We start from the raw sequence: 22558 nt of genomic DNA on the forward strand, positions 1-22558 counted from the left end.
CCCATGGCCAGGGCCCCAGGCTGGGGCTAGTGGGGGCCGGCCTGTGCTCTGGTGCTGGTGGGGGGGCATGCTGCCTGCCCTCCCACCCGGCACTCCGGGGCTGAGGGGGTGCTCTGGGGCTAAGGGGAGGTGCCCACCTGGTGCTCCAGGGCTGGAGGAGGGGGACCATGTTGCCTGCCCAACTGCCCGTGCTCTGGGACTGGGGTAGGGGGGCCACGCCACCCACCCCACTGCCTGGTGCTCCGGGGCTGCGGGAGCAGGGCTGCGCCACCCGCCTGGCTCTCCGGGGCTGGGGGCACTCAGGCAGCCCGGGGGTGGGGGGAGATGTGGTGGCCGTGCAGGGTGGGGCTCTGGGCTCTGGTGGGAGGGGAAGAGCCTGAGGCAGAAGGGATGGGCCAGGCCAGGGGCTAGCGTCCCCAAGCCCAGGTTCCACCCGCCCCCCATGCCGTCACACACGTGTCTGGACTCCCTGTGGGATCAAATAATTGCAACCGTGGGGTCTCAGGATCCCTGGCAGGGCTGAGCAAATATCAACCCGCAGGCAGGGTAGAACAAGCAGTCTGTAGCCTCCGAGCCTCCTGCCCGTGGCCGACAGTAACAGTTCGGGTTCCTGACCTTCTGGGCTGGGCAGAACAAATAGTCAGTTCATCGCCCCCGGGGGGGCAAAACAAACAAACAAACAAACAGTCTGTGGCCCCTGAGCATCCGGGCTGGAGGAGGCAACCACCGTTGGGGTTCTGGCCCTCTGGGCCGGGCAGAACAAACAGTAGCCAAACCTAGCGGGAAGTGGGGGAGTGGCAGGGTCACCCGGGCCCATCCAGCTCCACCGGGTGCCGACCCAGGGCCCGATGAAGCCAGGGAATTGCACGTTAAGGGATGAACCATCAGCTCCTACTACGTTCCCTGGGTCACTTCCTACCCCAGGGCGCTTCTCATACACCTCTCGGCTCGCCGCAGCTCAGCATCCCTGTCAACCTCTGCGCTTGCCTGGCCGCTCACAGTGCAGTCCGGGTCTCAGGTTCCCACTGCTTGGGGAGCCTCCGGCCTCTCTGCAGGAGCTTGCAACACACGTCCTTCCTCCTCCTCAGCCGGCCCAGGCTGGGCTGGGCCGCCTCCTTTTATCTGTCGCTTCCACTGGGAGCGGGTGCAGCAAGGCTGAGGGGACGTGGCCTTCTGAGGCCTGCAGCGACTGGTCTGTCCCTGGTGGCCTAACGAGGGGTCGTACACCCCTTCACACAGATCCTGAAAAGACCAGGAACTAAAATCGAAACTTCTCCTTATGGAGGAAGCCATCCAAGAGGCGGCTGACCTGGTCCCAAGTCTCCTTGGCCATGCGTGCCAGCGCCCCAGCCTTCTCCCTCCAGAGGGTGAACGTAGGAAAAAGACTCCAAAAAGAGACCCACGAGCCCTCCCGTGAGCCCCCAACCAGCCAGAGGTGATGCCCAGCGTATGCAGTCACTTGGGCACGCCTACGCCCGGTACCCGCAGATTGCAGACACACCTAGGAAGCCTAAGGACCCGACAGGCATAGGCACCGAAGCCGTGTTACCGGCTCTCAGAGACAGGAGCACAGACCAGACCGCCTCTGGGAATCTCACTTTAGAATTGTTTAAACGTTGCGGAGCTGAGGGGCCACAGAGATGTGGTGACCTTGATCCTAATTCAACCCTGACATTGCACCAGCACTGGAGATGTTGGGTGGGTCACTGACATGTAAAATCACTGGGGCCGGGGGCTGATTTGCTCTTTGGGAGATCCTCCGAGAGCCCTCACCTATGGGCAGCACGTGACCTGCCCGTTGCAGGACCCTAGCCCTGGGCCTCTCCCATTCTGCCCAAGTCCCCGCCCCCCTCCCTGCCGGTGCCCCCCCACCATAGCCACTGGCCCCCCAGTCCCAGGACACCCCAGCCACCCCCTGCCCCGGAGCACCACCCTGAGTCCTGGCCATAGGCCGGTGCTTGTACCGGCCCCAGCTGCCCCCAGTCCCAGCCACATGCTGGCTGCCCCTGCCCAAGTCCCAGCGGAAAAGAGGGAACTGGAAGCAGGCAGGTGGGGGCTGGGGGCAGAGCATGGGCTGGGCTGGGCAGGCTGGGCTGTTTGGGGAGGCTGAGCCTCCCCTGGCCTGTGATACCTGCTGCCCATGCCCTCACCCAAGACAGGTGTGGCTGGGAGATGGCGCTGCTTTCTCCTACAGCAATAAGGGGCCATTCCTACCACGCTCAGAGGCATTGCGTGCACTCACTTGCTCTCCTTAATACCTCCTTTCTTATTTATTTATTTATATTACAGTAACTCCTAAATGGCCCAACCAAGATGCGGGCCCCATTGTGCTGTGCCCTGGACACACCAGTAGTGAGGAACCATCCTTGCCCTGGAGAGTTTACAGATTTAAAATTTTTATTAAGATGATGTTTTTTAAAAAAGTGAACAGTACAGAATTTAAGCACTGAAGTTTCAGGTTATCAGGGAATAACGTACAGATTATCAAGGGCTGCGAAGTTCGGTTTAAGATCGGGTGGCTAAGGAATACATAATCTGCAATATCCCCGACTGGGGGTAAAAGGTTAACGGGTCAAAGGACAGACATTGAGATATGAGGGCATGTTGTTCATATAATGGCTATGTTCAGGTGTGGAGTATAGTGAGTGAATACGATGATGAGGATGGATTGACCCTCTTTTGGTGAGATTTAACGTTCAGTGAGTTTATGGCTCCAGTTCATATGGTCCAACGGACAAAGTCTCTCGGTCCCTCTCTCATAGTTGATGCACCATGTCGCTCCACCTCATGCCTCCTGGCACTGTCGGTGGCCGGTGATGTGTTCAGTGTAGATGTCCTATTGCAATCTAAATTACACCAGACATCTCCACAGGTGCAGCCATGGTGTGAGTGTGGTATGGACCGGCTGCTGGCCCAGTGACATCTGACCCTGCTCGGAGCCAGGCAGGCGAGACCTGTGGGGGAAACCCCTTCCCTTCTGGTGCTTGTTACCTCCTCCCCACTGCCCTGTGTCGCTGTCACCGCGTCCCACTCACTCACCATCTGGTTGGTTATTTCTCCTGTTCCCCAGACCCAGCTACGATGATGGGGAAGGTTCCCTCGTTCTCTCCCGGCTCCACAGTGAGCTCCGCTCTGCCCGGCTACGTCGCTCTCTGCCTCGCTCTACAGGTTCACAGTCTGGTGTCAGGTAGGAGCTCTGGGCTCCTCGCTGGGTTTGCTGATGTTCTCTTGCTGGTCATCACCATCCACCTCGCTTCCCTGCCTTGTCTCGTAAACCACGTCTGCTTTTTGCAGGGCCAGCCCTAGACCAAATGGTGCCCTCGGCGAGGAGCGTTTCTTTATTGCCCCCCCCTTCCATTTGTTAAATTTTTGAATACTTTTCTTTTATTGTATTTGTAGCCCATTTCATGGCTTTGATGCACGATTTGCATGCATGATTTATCCCTGTCATATAAGACAATAAATGGGCATGCTAGGATCTCTACATCTGTATCTATTCATGCCTATATAAGCAAAAAAAAAAAAAGTTTCCTCAAAGAAAATTTTTAATTGTAGGAATAACTGGAATGTACTAACATCTATACTTGAAACATTTCACTTCAAACATTCTGTTTTCCCTTTTGTCACTAACAGACACAGGACCCCAAGCCTGGCACCCCCCGAGCCTGGCGCCCACCAATCCTGGCACTCCAGGTGGTTGGCTGGGTCGCCTGCCCCTAAATCCAGCCCTGGTCTTTTGCTCTTTACACAACGACCATAAACCACAGAGCACAGCTGGGTCCTAGTGATGGTGTTTATCTATACACAATCTAGTCAGGCCTAGTTATACACACACTGCTGCTCTGACTGGAGGCTTCTAAGACATAGAACATGGTGAGCGCCGTTACTGGGCTCACAAACTATTTAAAGGGACACTACACAATTCCGCTACACTACACCGCTGGACCATGTAAGTCACAGATCAGACTCTTCAGCCACAAACAAATCATGACTTCCCAACTCCCCAGTTATGAAATTAAAACCCACAAGTCATTCACACTGCACTAGGCACAGCCGTCTAGGGGTGAGAGTGAGGCCTTCTTCATTCTGTGCCCTCAGTGAAAGTCTTATCGTATCCCATGGCACCCCCGGGGCTGCCCCCACAGCTACACAGACATTTTGGTTCCCTCCTGCTGTGGTTTCCATTCTGCTAATTTAACCAGCTCTCTTTGTCGCTCTGGATGCTGAGTCTCTGCCCAGAGACCCCCCCTTTCTGTTCAGTTCCACAATGGCTGGTTCTCTGCCCCCTGCACTTTTCTATCTGCCTCCTTCTCCCTCTTCATTATCTGACTTCTGACTTTACCTGCACAGTGGCAATGATCTCTTTTCACATCCTGCTGGCCCTTACACCATCCTTACAGCAGTCAGGGAGGGCACTGCACTGGAGCAGCATGAAAAGTCCTTGGTGTGTCAGAGAACCAGCCCCCCCTCCCCATTACCCATTATACCCAAGGTGCTTGTGAGAAGTGTTCAGCCCTGTTCAGCGATGATAGGGACAGTGTATAACATTCACCTGTGAACTCTGGGTGACAGATATGGCAACCACATGCCGTATTTGGGGACTATCAAATTAACATCATGAAGATTCTGTCTATTCTGCACCCTCTCCCTAGATAGTATCTGTGATGGGTTCGGTCACAGAGACCCCCTGGAGACTGTCACCTGATGCTCTGGGGTACCACAGAGAACAACCCTCCTGCCAGAACGGGTGCCCCTCCACTCTTGTCTTGCTGAGCCAGACACTCCAATTCGGCTCCAGCCCAGACTCAGAGGTTGGGCCACGCCCCTCTGCAGTTCACAGAAACTGAGATTCACTCAGCCGTGGGGCTTCTCAGTTAACAGGGACTTTCCCAGCGCCCAGTGTTCAGCCTTTCTGGGAGCCTGAACCCCAAATAAATCCGTTTTACTCTGTATAAAGCTTATACAGGGTAAACTCATAAAATGTTCACCCTCTATATCACTGAAAGAGAGACGTGCACAACTGTTTTTCCCCCAGGTAACAATTACTTGCACTGGGTTTATTAATAAACAAAAACGATTTTATTAAGTATAAAAAGTAGGATTTAAGTGGTTTTAAGTAATAACAGACAGAACAAAGTAAATCATAATGCAAGATAAACCAAAACACGCACGGCTCAGCTTAATACACTAAGAAATCAGTTACAGATGATAACTTCTCACCCTCGATGTTATTTCAAGTAAAATGCTTCCCAGGTCAGTTGCCTTTTCTGACCTGGGTCCAGCCTGTTCTCTCCCACCCCTGTAGTCACAGTTCTTTTGTTTCCAGATACTTTCAGGTATCTCCTTGGGGTGGGGAGGCCATCTCTTAAGCCAGATGAAGACCCTCATTGTTTACTTCCCCCGCCTTATATAGAATTTCCCTAAGGCGGGGAAACCCTTGTTTGGAATCCCACCCCCACTCTGGAAAAGTACCCGCTTCAAGATGGATTTCAGTATCAGGTGACATGGTCACATGTCTGTGTAAGACCCCAGTCTCCATTCTTCCTAGGTTGCCTGACCCATACACAGGAAGGCTTTAAGGTAAACCAGGCCATTTACAGCCAATTGTCCTGTCAATGGCAGTCACCAAGTTCCTGATGCCCCATTGACTGCCCTCACCTGGTCTGACTACACCAGTAATACAAGTTCATACCTCATATTTCTATAAGAACGATAGATGCATACAAATAGGAAAATCAAATGCAGCACATTATAACTTTTTCAGTCATATGTTACAAGAGACCTTTTGCATAAAGCACATTCCAGCTATGTCATTTTCAGATTCATAAGCCTATTTTCATAAAGCATACGGAGTGGAACTTCACAGTATCGATCCGTTCTATATGTATCTTTGTGGGCTCCGGACTGTAATCTACTCCGTGGGGGAGGGTTACCCCATCTCCTGCAGGATATACAAATGATGGGGCGTAATTTCTTGTGGGACAGATAACAGCTCCAGAGAAGTACCAGCCCAGGCAGTTAAACTAGTTCAGAGCAGGTTCCAGAAACCAAAGAGAATGAAGATTTTTGGTATGAAAAGCTGATTTAAGCTAACCAGAAGCCTGGGATCTTGGGCTACAAACTGAGAGAAACCCTTAGAGAAAGGTTTGACAGAGAGTCTGTCCCCATGTGCCAGATGAGAATGCTTTGCGATAAGTGTAAGATGTTTGATTGGTTTGTGGTAACTTTTCTCTCTCGGGCTTTTGTCCATAAATGTTCCCTGCTTTGGAAAACCTGTTTGGTTACTGGTAACCGCTGGCACACACTGTTCATAGCCCTGGGATGGAAAGCAAAGCACAGGTGGTGGACTTTGGTCAGACCTGGTGGGAACACCACAGTGAATTGCAAGGAAGCTGCAAGCCTTAAACCCCAGTGGAGAGAGAGGGCCATGGGTCCCTGCCCAGAGAGAGGTGACAGCTGGAGGCCTGAGACCGAAGGGACAATCCTTAAGCAGACCCCAGAGGGAGTCAAAGATGCAGCTACCCCAAGCATGTGACTCTCTGCACTTATAGACATGCCTAGGGCACTGCATGGAGACGGGGTGTTCACTTCTAATGCAGGACGCTCTTTTATTTTGTCTTACTGCTGAATTAATGCCACCCTCAGCCCCCTGTCAATTTAATTTCTATTTTCATTGCATTTTTCTCAGCACAGTTCACAGTAACTGGACCTGCCCATCCAATCACCGCTTCCTCAGGTGGGGAGGCCATCCTGCCCTGCCACCTTTCCCCCAGGATGGATGCTCAGAGCATGGAGGTGAGATGGTTCAGGTCCCCGTACTCTGCAGTTGTGCATCTGTACCACGATGGGCAGGATCAGTGTGGGGAGCAGATGCCAGAATATCAAGGAAGGACTGAGCTCTGAAAAGACCACATCACCGATGGGAGTGTTTCCCTGAGAATACGCGATATCCAACCCTCCGACGATGGACAGTACAAGTGTTTTTTTCAGTCTAGAGTGGCTTATGAAGACGCTTTATTGGAACTACAGGTGGCAGGTCAGTAACTTGTTGTGATACTTTGATGTCTTCAATAGGGTCATAAGTGGATCAAAGATTCATTGTGAGATGACACCTGATTTATCTCATTACAGTGGGGCAGTAGCTCTGCTCTGGTTAAGGTTTATTCTAGTTGACTGTTTTTTCTAAGGGCTCTAAAATCCACACAAATACTCAGATTGTCTCGAAGAGTGTTGTGACTCTTTGGAGTCTGGGGTAGCATTAATGGGTTACATTTACAGGGTTAATAAAATACACAAACACGCCTAAAAAGTTGGGTGATATGAATATGTTCTGTATGAATATGAAATTGTTTGGCTCCAGGGTTTATTACAACTCTCTTGTGCACCCCTGGGGCCAAACAATAGCTGATCCTCCTCACACTAATGTCTGGCCTCATGTCTGGCACTCACAGGGTAACCGTGGTTGATATACAGGGTCCTGTAGCCCACCGCCTGCCACTGGGGCTTGGCTGCCCATGGGTGCACCCACTAATTTTTCTCCGTGGCTGCTCCAGCCCCGCAGCTCCTCCCTCTGGAACACCCAGCCCTTCCTCTGCCTGAGGCAGGTGTTAAAGGGGCTTCTCTAAGCCCAAGGGGATTACAAATATGTTTCTAAAATTACCTTTGCAAGTGAAAGTAGTGGAAGAGTTTAGCCTCCCTGCCCATCAGTTCAACTGTGCACAGCTCCTTCCAGTGGTTCTTATTCAACCCTTCAGACCTGCCGCGAAGTGTCTGTGGTGAGAGGCACGGTCTGTGTTCATCAACGGGAAAGCCAGTCCCTTGTCCCTGCTCAGGAGCTGGCAGGATTATGGGGCCGCTCACCCAGCCTCACTGGAGAATGTGAAGCAGGTGCACATATGCTAGACCAGCAATACGTGAGAGGCAGGGTTACCTGGTGGATAGAGCCGTCGACTGAGCGTCAAGGGACAGGGTTCCAGTCTTTCCTTTGCTACTGAGCTGTGCAAGAATTTGGGCAAGTCTCTGTGCCTCTGTTTCCTCGCTCACCCTTTCTCCATCATGCCTGTTGAGACTGTAAACTCTTCAGCGCAGACTGTCTCCTAGGATGTGTGCATGACGCCCAGCCTGCTGGGGACCCAGTCTCAGCTGGGACCTCTAATTGCTTCTGTAAGACAAACAATCATAGCCCACAGCTCTGGCACACTTGTATGTGTGTTTTCGTCATTTCCATGTGCCTCTGGAGACATGTGGGGCCAGTGTGAATGGCACGGGAGGCGGCTCTTGTCAGCAGGGTTCGGTCACTGAGGCACTCCCCTGGGCAGTTGCCCGGCTCCCGCCCGGCCAAGGCATGGGGAGGCTGGGACTTTGCAGCTGGCCAGTGAGTTCCTGACTCACCTTCCTCAGGGTGGGCTATTGCTTAAGGGCTGCAGGTCGGAGAGGGGTTTTTCAGAGTGGCCACCAGAGTGACTGCACACACTTAGGCCACCAAAAAAATTATTGTGAGAACCCCTGCTAGCCTGTGCTTTTCTGGTGAAGACTCCCGAGTGGAAATGGCACCAGACACCCATCCCTTCTTTGTCTCTCCTGGGCGATTGTTTTCCCTCTCTAGGATGGTCTGTATGCAATTTCCAAGCAACCTAAGGGCCTCTCTGCCCACAGACTGACCCCGCAATAAAGAAATCCATTTGAATTCACAAGACACTTGCTTCAAATTAAGATAATTTTATTTCAGTTTAGCTCATCGGTAATAAAAAATCCCCAGTGTGACCTTATCAAGTGTTTGCGACAGCCCCCATCTCTCCCCCGACCCAGCCCTGCCCCTTCCACCTGAGGCCTCATCCCCTCTGTGCCCAATGGAGCCCAGCTCACATTGTGGGCTTGGCCCCTGCCCTGTGCCCCCAGGCCCCTTCCATTGTGGCCACTGGTCCCTGCCCCAGGTTAGCGCCCCTCGTCCCCCCCCGGGAGGCCGGGCAGTGCAGCTCCAGCCTTTCCAAGCTGGAGTGCCAATGTAATGGCAAAAACAGCAGCCAGCAAATTTTCCTACCCCTGGTGCTCCAGGGCCGGGAGGGCTGGAGTAGGAAAATTTGCTGGCTGTTGTTTTTGCCATTACACTGGGCAGTGTGGCCACAGCCCTCCTGGCCCCAAAGCACCAGGCTGTCGACCAGTACATTGGGAGGGCCCAAGGGACCAGCCCTCCCGGCCACGGAGCACCACGCGGCCCTGGAGTGTGGGGAGGCCAGACAGCGTGGCCGCAGCCCTCCTGGCCCCATAGCACTGGGCTGTTGGGCAGCAAGGCCCCTGCCTTCCCGGCCCCGGTGTGCCAGGACTCCGAAGCCGGGCAGAGCAGCCCCAGCCCCCCTGGCCCCAGAGCATCAGCAGGCTGGCAGCCCCGGAAGAGCCGGACACCTGCAGAGTGAGAAGCAGGATGGGGAGAAGGGGCGGAATGTGGCTGGGCCACATCCTGGCTGTTTGGGAAGGCTCAGCTTTCCCTGCCACCCATGGTTTGTGTTTCTGTTTTGGTGAGTGTATTTCCTGGCTCTGAGAGGTATCAGTTTTCTGCTACCCATTTCAGCATTCTGGAAGGATACAAGGCCCTGCCAAGGCAACCTGAATTCCCCTATAATAAAGTTTTTTATTAGTGAATTATTTACGGCTTGTTTACACATACACATACACTGGTTTCAATGAACTAGTGAAGAGTTTTTCAAACTGGGTCCGTGGACCCCCAGGTACTCCAGGTGGTACACTGACCCCACTGATCAACTCCTTCCCCTTCCTCCCTCAACACCGCCTCCTCCCTCCCAGTGCTTCCTGTGTGCTGGGGAACAGCTGTTCAGCGGTGTGCAGCAGGGGCTGGGAGGGAGAGGAAGGAGCAGAGACGGGGTGTGCTCAGGGGAAGGGCTAGAAAGAGGTGGAGAAGAGGAGGGGCAGGGGTGGAGCAGGGGCAGGAAGAGGTGGGGCGAGGATGGGATCTTGGGGGAAGGGGTGGAGTGAGAGCAGGGCCTGGTGCTGAGCGGGTTGGGCTAGGGGGTTTGCTGAAAATTTGAAATCAAAATGGGGGTCCTTAGGTTGCTAAAATTTGAGAACTGCTGAACTAGGGCAAACATCCAGGTGGACCCTCTGAAACGAGTTTGGAAATGGCTTATATTGATTTAGTTTAAGTCTTGATTTAAGGGATTTGCACTTGATTAACTAAACCAGGTTAACTAAACTGGAGAAAGTTTGTGCATAGAACAGCACTGACATTAACATTAATTCTACTCTATATCAAATAGGAATCTGGCCAAATTAGGTGACCAGCTGCACTCGTGGACTCACATTCAATTATTAGTTTGATAGGAAATGGCTTTTGATAACAGTGTAATAAAGCTTTTGGCTCATTACTGGATTATCACAAATTTATTTATTTCTTCTGTAGGTTTGGGCTCCGATCCTGACATCTCTGTAGAGGGCCATCAGGATGGAGGGATCCAGGTGGTGTGTCGATCATCTGGATGGTACCCAGAGCCTGAGGCTCAGTGGAGAGATCTCCAGGGGAAGCTCTCACCATCAGCCTCTGAAAAAATATCCCAAGAGGCCGGTGGCCTGTTTCAAACAGAGATTGCCATTGTTCTAACAGAAGAGTCCAACCATAAAGTGTCCTGCTGTGTCAGGAACCCCCGACTCGACCAGGAGAGAGAGTCAGCGATTTCCATAGCAGGTCAGTGCCCGTCCGTGCCGCACACGGCTGGACTGAGATGCCACAGACATGGGCAGAAAGTATTTATCATTGTGTCTCCTATTTATTGGCCTGGACCTTCAACATGGTGAGCACTTCTTGGAAACTTCTGAATAAGCTTAGTTCTCTTTGGATATGTCTACACGGCAATTCAAAACCCGTGGCTGGCCCATGCCAGCTGACTCAGGCTTGTGGAGCTTGGGCGAAGGGGCTGTTAAATTGCAGTGTAGACATTTGGGCCTGGGCTAGAGACTGAGCTCGAGGGCCCTGCAAGGTGGAAGTTGTGCCTGCTGCCTTAGGGAGCAGCCCCTCTCTGTTTTGGGTTCTTGGGTGTTAAGGTTCTGGATTCTAAAAAACAAAACATTGTGTTACGCTGCAAGCTTCAAGCAAGAGTATTTCGGTTTGTATCTGACTTCTTTCTGTGCTGGAACATCGCAGTTCTCAAGGGGGTGATGAAGAGAATTCTTATTTAAAAACAAAAAGTCTCCAGAACCGAGCCTGGCAGCTACAGCCTAACTTCAGTACCAGACAAATTGGTTGATACTATGGTAAAGAACAGAAGTACCAGACACATAGGTGAACATGATTTGTTGGGGGAAAAGTCAACGTGGCATTTGTAGAGGGAAATCATGCTGCATTAATCTATTAGAATTTTTTGAAGGGGGTCAACAAACATGTGGAGAAGGGTGATCCAGTACGTTCAGGGTACCTTGACTTTCAGAAAGCCTTTGGCAAGGCCCCTCACCAAAGGCTCTGAAGCAAAGTAAGCTGCTATGGGATAAGAGGGAAGGTGCTTTCATGGATCAGTACCTGCTTAAAAGACAGGACACAAAGAGTAGGCATAGATGGTCAGTTTTCAGAAAGAAGAGAGGTAAATCGTGGTGTCCTTCAGGAATCTGTACTGGGACCAGTGTTGTTCAACATACTAATAAAAGGTCTGAAAAAGAGGTAAACAATGAGATGGTAAAACTTGCAGATGATACAAAATTACTCAAGATAGTTAAGTCCAAAACAGACTGTGAAGAATTATGAAGGGATCTCAAAAAACCGGGGAACAAAGTGGCAGATGAAATTCGATGTGGATAAATGCAAAGTGATGCACATTGGAAAACATAATCCCAACTAGACATATAAAATGATCAGGCCTTACTTACCTGTTTCTACTCAAGAAAGAGATCTTGGACTCATTGTGGATAGTTCTCTGAAAACATCCACTCAATGTGCAGTGGTATTAATAAAAGCTATCAGAATGTTAGGAACTATTAGAAAGGGGGTAGATCATAAGACAGTAAATATCATAATAAATTTATATAAACCCATGGTGTGCTCATATCTTGAATACCGTAGGCAGTTCTGGTTGCCCCATCTCAGAAAAGCTACATTAGAAATGGAAAGGTGCAGAGAATGGCAACAAAAATGTTTAAGGGCCTGGAACAGCTTCACTCTGAGGAGAAATTAAAATGACTGGGACTTTTCAGCTTGGGAAAGAGACGGCTAAGGGGGGATAGGGCAGAGGTCTATAAAATTGTGACGGGTGTGGAGAAAGTGAACAAGGAAGTGTTACTTACCCCTTCACATAATACAAGAACCAAGGAATGAAATTAATAGGCAGCAGGTTTAAAGCAAACAAAAAGAAATATTTCTTCACACAACGCACAGTCAACCTGTGGAGCTCATTGCCATCTAGTGAAGGCCAAAAGTATAACTGGTTTCAGAAAAGAAGCAGGTGTGTTCATGGAGGACGGGTCCACCAATGGCTACTAGCCAAGATGGGCAGGGATGTGGCCCCTTGCTCTGGGTGTCCTTAAACTTCTGACTGCCAGAAGCTGGGTGTGGGTGACAGGGGATGGATCACTTGATTATTGCCCTGTTCTGTTCATTCCCTCTGCAGCATCTGGCTTTGGCCACTGTCAGAAGACAGGATACTGGGCTCCATGGAACATTTGTTTGACCCAGTCTGGCTGTTCTAATATTCTTATGTACATATTTGTTCCCAAGTCAATAACACTTTCTCTTGCAGAGCTGTTTTTCCCAAGAGTCGATGCCTGGACTGTGGTTCTGGGGGTGATCCTGGCTCTCCTGGTGGTTCTCATTGCCCTGGCCAGTTACTGCTTCTGGAGGCAACACAGAGAGAAAGGTAAAGTGACAAGAGGGGAGAAAATAAATAAATGAATTAATTTATAATGTATCAGAACCCCGCAGAAGGGGAAATTTATTTTATGTGCTTTGGCCTATGAAAAAACATAGGGAGCCCCAGGATAGAAATGAGGGTGGTGTGCGTGCAAGTCACCGTATGCTAGAAGACGGTGCTCTGGAGATGACATCACTGCAGCACCCATGTGGACTAGCCCTGACTTACCTCAGGGGCTGCTTTGGCACCAGAGCAGCCCAGGATCCGGCGGATGCCAGGAATGTTAAAAGTCACAGTGACGTTGCACGCTGTATGATTTTATGAAAATATGCTAATGAGTATGAATATAATGTAACTGGAATATGCTTCATGCAAAAGGTCTCTTGTAAGGTATCATTCCAAAGCTTATAATCTACTGAGTGTGGTCATCCTATTTGTATAAATGTATCACTCTTGTATCTGAAACTAGAAATAGGAAATATAACTCTGAGGGCCGATTGTAATTATGCAAAGTGTGGGCCATTAATGGTGGTTTGGAATCTTGATGGCTCCCATCAACCAGGACAATTGACGGTGGATGGCTCTGTTTGCAGGCAGGCCTTCCTGTGAGCCAGGCTGGGAGCAATGAAGGCTTGGGGGGTCTCACAGTGACAGGTGACCATGTCACCTGGTACCGGACTCCATCTTAAACTTGGTGCTTTTCCATTTAGAAGTGGGGGTGGGGACCCAGAGAGACAAAAGATTCCCACCTTATGCCAACGCCATATAAGGGGGTGGAACAGAACACAGGGGGCGGCCATCATGAGAAAGCCCCTCGCTACCACCTGGGCTGGAACAAGGGCTGAACCAGGGGAAAGGATTGTGCCCAGACTGGGAAGGGGCCAGTCTGTGAAATAAACTTATTGAAACATCTCAGAGGGTGAGATTTTATCTGTATTCAGTTTTATTACTGTACTAGGCTTAGATTTGCATGTTTTATTTTATTTTGCTTGGTAATTCACTTTTTTCTGTCTGTTATTACTTGGAACCACTTATATCCTACTTTCTATATTTAAGAAAATCACTTTTTACTTATTAATTAACCCAGAGTATGTATTAATACCTGCGGGGGGGGGGGGGGCTAACAGCTGTGCATATCTCTCTATCAGTGCTATAGAGGGCGAACAATTTCTGAGTTTACCCTGTGTAAGCTTTATACAGGGTAAAACGGATTTATTTGGGGTTTGGACCCCATTGGGAGTTGGGCATCTGAGTGTTAAAGAGAGGAACGCTTCTTAAGTTGCTTTCAGATAAGCCTGCAGCTTTGGGGCATGTGGCTCAGACCCTGGGTCTGTGTTGGAGCAGACTGGCGTGTCTGTCTCCACAAGACAGGGTGCTGGAGTCCCAAGTTGGCAAGGTAAGCAGGGGCAGACGTAGTCTTGGCACATCAGTTGGCAGCCCCCAGGGGGTTTCTGTGATCCAACCCGTCACGGTCACCTTAGCTCTTCCCTGCACCGATGCTGCAGGTTCCGAGCACAGAATCTCACTGTGAAAATTTAGATCATGGAGCAAAATTATGTGGCTTTTTTTCAACTAGAAGGTTGCATACTTCATTGCTTATGTAGGCTGAGCCCCTCAGCCCGCACTCTGGTCAGAACCCTGTAGATTTTGTCGAAAATCAGATTCCTGAAATTCCTCTCTAGTGGCTACATGCAGCTGGTTTGCAAACTTAGGCATCACTGTCCAATTTACGAAGTCATAACTGGACACCAATGCCTGCTGGCATAAATTCCCATTTGCAGGGAGGAGCAAGTGTAAATCTTCCTGCCCATTTAATCCATCCTGTTGGAGAATTTGTCCTTCAGAATGGACTTAAACCTGCCCTGCTGGGCTCTATCATTCACAGCAGTCATGACGAGGGAGTTTATGCCAAGTGAGAGAAGAAGCCCTTTCTGTGCACTTTCATAGAATCATAGAACTGGAAGGGACCTCGAGAGGTCATTAAGTCCAGTCTCCTGCACTCATGGCAGGACCAGCACCATCTAGAACATCCCTGACAGGTGTTTGTCTAACGTGCTCTTAAAAATCTCCAGTGATGGAGACTCCACAACCTCCCTAGGCAATTTATTCCCATGCTTAACCACCCTGGCAGGTAGGAAGTTTTTCCTAATGTCCAACGTAAACCTCCCTGGCTGCAATTTAAGTCCATTGATTCTTGTCCTATCATCAGAGGTTAAGGAGACCAATTTTTCTCTCTCCTGCTTGTAACAACCTTTTAGGCATTTGAAAACTGTTATCATGTCCCCTCTCAGTCTTCTCTTTTCCAGACTAAACAAACTCAGTTCTTTCAATCTTCCCTCATAGGTCATGTTTTCCAGACCCCTAATCATCCTTGTTGCTCTTCTCTGAACTCTCTCCAATTTGTCCACATCTTTCCTGAAATGTGGCGCCCAGAGCAGGACACAATACTCCAGTTAAGGCCGAATCAATGCAGTGTGGTGGGCAGTATGGAAGTCAGCAGGCTCCAGAAAAACTTTGCAGACTCCAGTGGTGCATCATTGATCGGGAGGGCTACGCTACCAGGAGCAGATGGCTGCAGGGCATCCACTAACTGATGGACATTCATTGAAGGAACTCTGCCTGAATCCCCAGTGAAGCAGGGGACAAGAGGTCCTGATAGGCCTCGAAATACTCCATGGGTAAAGCTCACCAGTGCTGGAACCTGTGGTGGGCCTATATTTCCTACTGCTGATCTGACCAGCAATGTCACCTTTGCTTGAGCTAAGCAGTATGACCTCCATCACCGAGGAAGGTCCCACAGATTCCATGGAGGCCTCTGGTAAGGATAAGGCATTGTGGCCCGAGACCCCCATCTTGACCATGAGAGAAGCACCAGTCCTGATGCCTATAATGCTCTGTAAACAGTCCCCGATGCTGGTTTGGCGATGGAGACCAGGAGAAGGAAGATCCCAACCTTGAAACTGAGAAGCCTTGGGATTCCAGGAATAAAGTCAGAGCCAGACCAGAGGGAGCAAGTACCTGGCCTGACTCATCTGTGACCCATAACAAGGCAGGGACCAGCGCTGATAATGGAAGCAGCTCCACCTGCACTGAGTATGCCAAGGCTGGAAGCAGTATCAGTCCCAAAGTCATCAGTTGTACTGGACTGGTTGACAGTGCCGAAGTCAAGGACGGTGAAAGCTGTTGAGATCTCCCACACCAACCTCGATACTTGCCCTGATTCAACAGCCTGTTCAGCCAATGGGGCGATAGATGGCATAGCCCTGGGCCAAAGGAGAGGTTGGGGTGAAAGGTAAAGGAGGTCTGTGGCTGCCTGGAATGCCACCGACACGGAGACAGTCAGTGCCACCATCATCCTCTTTGGTGCCAGACTCCACAGATGCCCTGGGGCCGGAACCAGAGCCCATAATACCAGGTCTCTAATCTCTCCACATGGTACCAGGGAAAGGTTAGAGGCACCCATGCCATATCGCACACGAGCACCAACCCTGTGCAAAGTGAAAGAGTCTCCTGGAGTCTCAGTTGGTCTTATGAGATCCTTTCCTTGGTGCATGCAGTGGCGAACAGCTCCCCCGTTTCTTGAGAGAGGCACCTGCTCTGGACTGCGAAGCAGCAGTGCTCTCAGAGCCCGAGGGCCACTTCCAGTCAGACAAGGACCTCACAACGAAAGGAGGTCACATAGCCTGGTCAAGCAGGTGCTGCTTTAGGCAAAGGTCTCGAGCCACTTGAGTCCATTTCATGACTGAGCAACGCTTCTTTAACGTGGGCCTCACACACGCACGGCAAGCACCATGTGTGAGGATCACTGCTGGGGACATGAACGACAATGTTTGTCCCTGATGAGGGCATCACCGAGGAAAAACTTAACTAATACCACCATAGGCGCTGACTTCCCCATTTCCCCTGTGTGCTCGACCTCCCTCTACCCCTGGCCCTGACCCCACTCCACCCCTTCCATACGGCCCCGCCCCACCCCACCTCTTCCCACCCTAGCCCCACCCCCCATGCCAACCCCTTACCCCAAGGCCCCACCCCAACTCTGCCTCCTCCCTGCCCCTATTCCAACCCCTTCCCCAAGGCTCACTGAGCTGTCATTCTCAGGACAAGTCCTACCAAAATTTGAAAAGCTGGTTACAACATTCCAATTCTCCAGAAGAGTAGCTGATTTTAATGAGATGCATATTATTGTTAACAGCTCCGCCATAGCGCTCTTAGGTCATTTCACAACTCTTGGGCATTTGCAACCTGGCAAGGATCTCCTCTGGTCTTGGTGACGTCTGGCTCTTTCATTAATCAGTCTGTTCTATTATCTCTGCTTCACACCTCAAGCCCTGATGTTCATTTCTTGAAAAGAGCAGCTCCAGGGCTGGTCTCTTCCCACCACACTCAGTGTGGTAAAAACTGTTGCAAAGAAATCAGTCTCTCAGCATTGTCATTACCCTCCTCAATTGTTCCCTTTATTTGTTTTATATTTTTGGCTATTCCCTCTTCTAATTCCATTTTAACCCCCTAATTCCTATCATTCGCTTCACCCAGTGTACTTAATGTGGCTTTCTACTGGCTTCACAGGGTTAATACTTTTCATTTGCTGAAGGATCCCTCTTTAGCTCTAACAACCTCTTGCTCCTGACCAGGTGGCCAGATGCGGTTACTGTACTGTATTTCTTCCTTTCCTTTTCCTTTGCTGCCCAGGAGGCTTCCTTGCTTTAAGGTCTTTTTCACTCACTTCCCTTCTGCAAGGTAATGTGACACTGACTCATTTCTCTCTCTTTTATTTTCAGACAAACTCCAGGCTGAGCTCAGTAAGTTCCATTCCCCCCAGTACGACCCTTGGGTGACATTGTCTCCTGCTCAGTGTGTCTGTGTCCAGGGGCGTTCTTACCCCTCTCTCTGTGCTTGGTTGCAGGGTGGAGAAGCGCCCGGCTCTACACAGGTACTGTACATACCGCTGGTATTGTATCCATGGTGAGACCCACCTTCCCCTGGGAGCTCTCTGCTCCTTTCCCTGCACAGAGTGTTTCCCTGTGACATTCAGTCGGCTGGAAATAGCAATGTCACTGGGGGCAGACGAAACGCAGATTTATTGCTGAGCACAGGGACACACTCCCTTTGGGAAAGGGCTGATTAGTGATGAAATATGTCCCCTAGTGTCCCCTTCCCAGGGCCGTACCTGGGTTCTGCAGGATGGGCATTCTTATCTGCCCATCACTGGCACTGAACGGCTCAGCTCTCTCTTCCCAACGGCAGGATTTCCATGCTCAGACGGATCTCTACCCACAATGTTCTTCTCGTGTAACAGGACAAGACAAGAGCTGTTCAGCGTCCCCCTGGCTCTGGGGTGAGGCAGGCCCTGTCCCCACTGCAAGGGCAGACAGGTTTTTATAACCAGCTTGTGACACTCCCCTGACCCAGTTGCCACAAATTGTGCCATATGGCAGCTTTTCTGCCTCACACCTGTGGCTATGTGCGTGTTTTCACCTGGCTCGCAGCCTGACCATGTGTGTGTACTCGAGCAGGCTGGGAGAGTCTGGCAGCTCCAGCAGGGATGAGAGAGTCGAGAGGATGTGCACGCACATTGTAGCACCGGGAGCCCCGGGCTCCTCGCACGCCAGGGTATCCTAATGCACTGAGCCGGGGGGGGGCAGGGCTGGATGAACTAAACTGATGGGAAAAGCTCCTTCCTCTCAGTTTAGAGCATCTCCGTGAAAGTGCTACGGCGGCACAGCTGCATCGGTGCAGGATTTTAAGCGAAGACCTGCCCTTAGACTGTGATTCACAAACGCCAAGACATGAGGTGAGGAGATGCCTACGCTAGACAGTAGGAGATGCGGATGAAAGGGGTGTGTGCTAAGCCCTGCCTCTCTCGTGGAGATGGGCACCTATCTCTGCTCAGTGATCCACAAAGGGAACCCCTTTCTTGGAGTCAGGCTGCTTAGCACCTATGGCAGATCTTGTGGGAATGAATTGGACGCCTTCCTCACACCACACAAACCGGCCGGGGTGGAGGAGCTGGCAATGACTTGTAGCCCCTTGGTTAAAGCCATCACCTGGGAGACCCTGCTTCAATTCCCGCTTCTGCCCAAGGCAGGGAAGGATTTGAACAGGGGCCTTCTAGCTCTCGGGGTAGGGCCCTAACCCCTGGGGTATGAGTTAGTCTGTTCTGAGACCTCCTCTCTCTGGAAGCTGTTCCACGACGGACTGAATAATTAAAGATCATTGGGCACAGGTGCCGACTTTCTTCTTTCTGGGTGGGTGCTCCACCCCCACCCCAAGGCCCTGCCCACACTCTGCCCCTTCCCCCAAGGCCCTGCCCTTGCTCCATCTCTTCCTGCCCCCGCTCTGCCCCACACCAGCACCTCCCGCCCACTGCCAAACAGCTGGGCCCACCAAACAGCTGATTGGAGGGTGGCTGATGGGCACCCACTGTTTTGTTTCTGAGGGTGCTCTAGCCCCGGAGCACCCACGGAGTCGGCACCTGTGATTGGGTCAGAGAGCGCAAGTATGCGGCTGACTCTACAGCTGGGGGGTTAGAGCACCCCCCGGCGAGGGGGGAAGCCAGGGTCCGTCCCTGCACCAATGGCCCTTTATTTATCCACCATGGAAAATCCTCAGCAGGAGAGAGTGCGGGAGCCCCCCACCTCCGCCTCGCCTCGTGGTCAAAGCGCTCTCCTGAGACTGGCGGAGCCCTGTTTCAGTTTAAGCTCCCCCTCTGCCCGAGGGGAGCAGGGACTGGGAGTCCCCCCATCCTAGGGGAATGCTCTAGCCCCTGGGTTAAAATGTATGAGGGAAGCCCTCCCCAGCCAGCTGCTGCGTGGCCTCGCCTGAGGGACCCGGTCTGAGAGCGCCCCTGAGCTCGCCTACCAAACTAGCTGGGACGGCTGGACCCCGATCTTCCCCCAGCCTGTGGATCACGCTGGGGCTCAGGCCGGGGAATAGGCGTCCACGCGCCTGGAGGGAGGCAGCCGTGGTCATGGCTGGAGGGAGAAACACAGGCACCGAGGGAACTTTTACTGCACAAACTTCGACTGCGAGTGAGTTTTGGCAGCTCTGGGGTCAGCAGGAGGTTTGTGCCTCACCGTGGAGCTGAAACCAGGGACTTAGGCCCCGAGCTCCTTTTGTGCCGCCCTAGGTGACCCCGGAGCCCGTGGACTGTCCTGTTGACAGCCCCTGGGATCTGTGCCCTCAGTCATTCCGATCCAGGTGAAGATCCCCCTCCGCCCGTGTAGCAACCAGCACAACGGGGAACCGGCTTGAGTGGCCTCAGACCCCCCAGCAGCTCCCACAGTACCTGCCCCTCCCCTTCCTTTGCTGCCCCCCCATGTCTGCCTCCTGCCCCAGCCCTGAGCACCTTCCTCTGCCCCCGGCACCTGCCGTCATGAGCAGTGGGCGCAGCTTCCCTTGGCGGAGGCTAGCCCCCCGTCTCACCTCTTCCACCCGCTGCCCTGCCCACACTCCACCCCCACTCGCCCCAGGCCTCTCCCCCCACCTCCCTCCCCCACTTGGCCGTCACTCGGTGCATCCCACCTCACCCCCTGCCCCCGTGAGACCCCCGCCCACCGCTCACCGCATCTCGTCCTCGGGATGGCGAGCGGTGGGCGGGGGGTGAGGAGGGACACAGTGAGGGGCGGGGGGGGCTCATGGGGAGGGGGGAGGAGAGGAGGGAGGTGGTGGGCGGCAGGGACCTCGGGAGCGGAAGGGGGGGAAGTGGGGAGGGGCTCCCTCACCTGGTGGCAGCGGCTGTGCCAGGGGTGTTCTCCACCGCCCAAGCCTGCCCTTCCCGCTCCCCTAACCCTTCCCCCTCTGCCTGTGCCAGTCCTACCCCCACCACTCCTCTGCCCCCATTACTTCCCCCCTCCCAGCCCCATGGCACCTGCCACTCCTCTCTACTCCCCTCGTGAAACCCACCCTCAGCCCCCTCAACACACCCTCCCCCGTCTCCCCTCCGTCCCTGTCTCCCCTCCCCCCATGTCCTTCCCCTTGACCCAACACCCTGGCACCTGCCCCTCCCCTCCCCCCTTTGGTGCCCACCCCTCCCCTTCCCCATCACCCTGGCACCCACTCCTCCCTTCACCCTCTGCACCCCGGTACGTGCCCTCCCTGGTGCCTGCTCCATCCCTGGCCCCCACCCTTTCGTCCCCCTCTGATTCCTTGGTGTCTGCCTCATGCCCCCCTATTGCCCCTGGAGATCTCCCCCTTCCTTCCCTTCCACTCCTGCTCCCCACCCCCTCCCCCTGCCCCTGTCCCCCGGCATTAGCTGAGCTCCGACTCCCCTTAAGGGTGAGGAACCCCATATCACAGTGATTAATGGGCACGTGGGTGAATTGCCCTTTGATCCCAGTGACCAGCCCCTGCCCCCAGCACTGACTCTGATTCTCTCCCCAGTGGATGTGACTCTGGATCCAAACACGGCTCATCCCAACCTCGTCCTGTCTGAGGATCAGAAAACTGTGACATACGATGAGAGACGACAGGATCGACCTGACAATCCTGAGAGATTCAATACTTATCCGATTGTCCTGGGCACAAATGGATTCACAGGCGGGAGGTTTTACTGGGAGGTGGAGGTGGGAGACAAAATAAACTGGACTGTGGGGGTTTGTAGGGAATCTGTGATCAGGACAGGGAAGGTCAGACTCACTCCTGGGAATGGATACTGGGCTGTGTGGCTGAGGGATGGGAAATACGAGGCCTGCACCTCCCCCCCCAAGATCCCCCTCCCCACAGGCATCAGGCCCAGCCGGGTGGGGGTTTTCCTGGACTATGAAGCAGGCGAGGTCTCATTTTACAGTGTGACTGACAGGTCCCATCTCTTCCCTTTCACTGACACCTTCTCCGGGACGCTCCGTCCTTATTTTTATGTTGGTTACAAAGAGGAGGGTAAAAACACTGCTCCCCTAATAATCTGTCCTGTCCCAGCTCAGGCCAAAGGGAATCTTTGTCCCTGAGAGTGACAGCCGTGGCAGAGACTATCCCCTCCCAGCGCTGACCAGCCCCCAGCTCTGTTCCCATGGGGATGGTACAAAGGGTATCACCTGCCTGCCCCCTCCCTCAGTTCCCAGTCCCAGGCCTGTGAGCTGGGGGAGAGGAGGGGGCAGAGAAGGGGGTGCGGGGAGCAGGCTGCTGGGCTGTGGGGGTGCAGGGACAGAGGGCGGTGTGGGGGTGCAATGTCAGGGGTGGATGCTGTGGCCACGGGTGGGGTGGAGTGGGGAGGGGGCTGCAGCAGCAGGAAGGGAAGAGCCCAGATCATGAGAGAGACTCTGGGGAGGGGGTTGGGGGATGTAATGAGAGGGGAGGGGAGAGGAGAGGGGAGGGGAGGGGAGAGAGACCACAAGGAGGAAGAGAACCATGGCAGAAATGACAAAGGGGAGAAGACCCCAGTGTGAGGAGCAGGAGGATCTTGGGCAGGGTAAGAGTTGGCAGAAGGGAGGGATCCAGGAGCGGGGAAGACTGGAGTCAGAGGAGGGAGGGATGCGTGAGGAGGGATTGGCCCTGTCTGCACTCTCCGTTTCTTGTTCCTGCAGGAGCCATTGAGCGCACGGTGGCTGCCAACACCCTCAGAGCGCGGCCGGGCGCTGCAGTGTAGACAGGACTAACCTTGGTCTCGTCTGTGCCCTGAGCTGCGCTGGCCCGGGAGGCACCTGCAGGGCCCTGCATGGCTCAGGGGAAGGTGAACATAGATCAGAACCATGTTCCATTGCAAACCCACCCAGCGC

At 52.8% G+C, this 22558-nt stretch overlaps 1 pseudogene; it reads left to right on the plus strand.

The window, feature by feature from the left end:
• Nucleotides 1–3081: 3081 nt before the first annotated feature.
• LOC141996219 (butyrophilin subfamily 1 member A1-like) lies at nucleotides 3082–21790 on the plus strand (annotated as a pseudogene).
• The last annotated feature ends 768 nt before the right edge of the window (nucleotides 21791–22558 follow it).

Source organism: Natator depressus, chromosome 11 (assembly GCF_965152275.1).
Source record: "Natator depressus isolate rNatDep1 chromosome 11, rNatDep2.hap1, whole genome shotgun sequence".
NCBI classification, from domain to species: Eukaryota; Metazoa; Chordata; order Testudines; family Cheloniidae; genus Natator; species Natator depressus.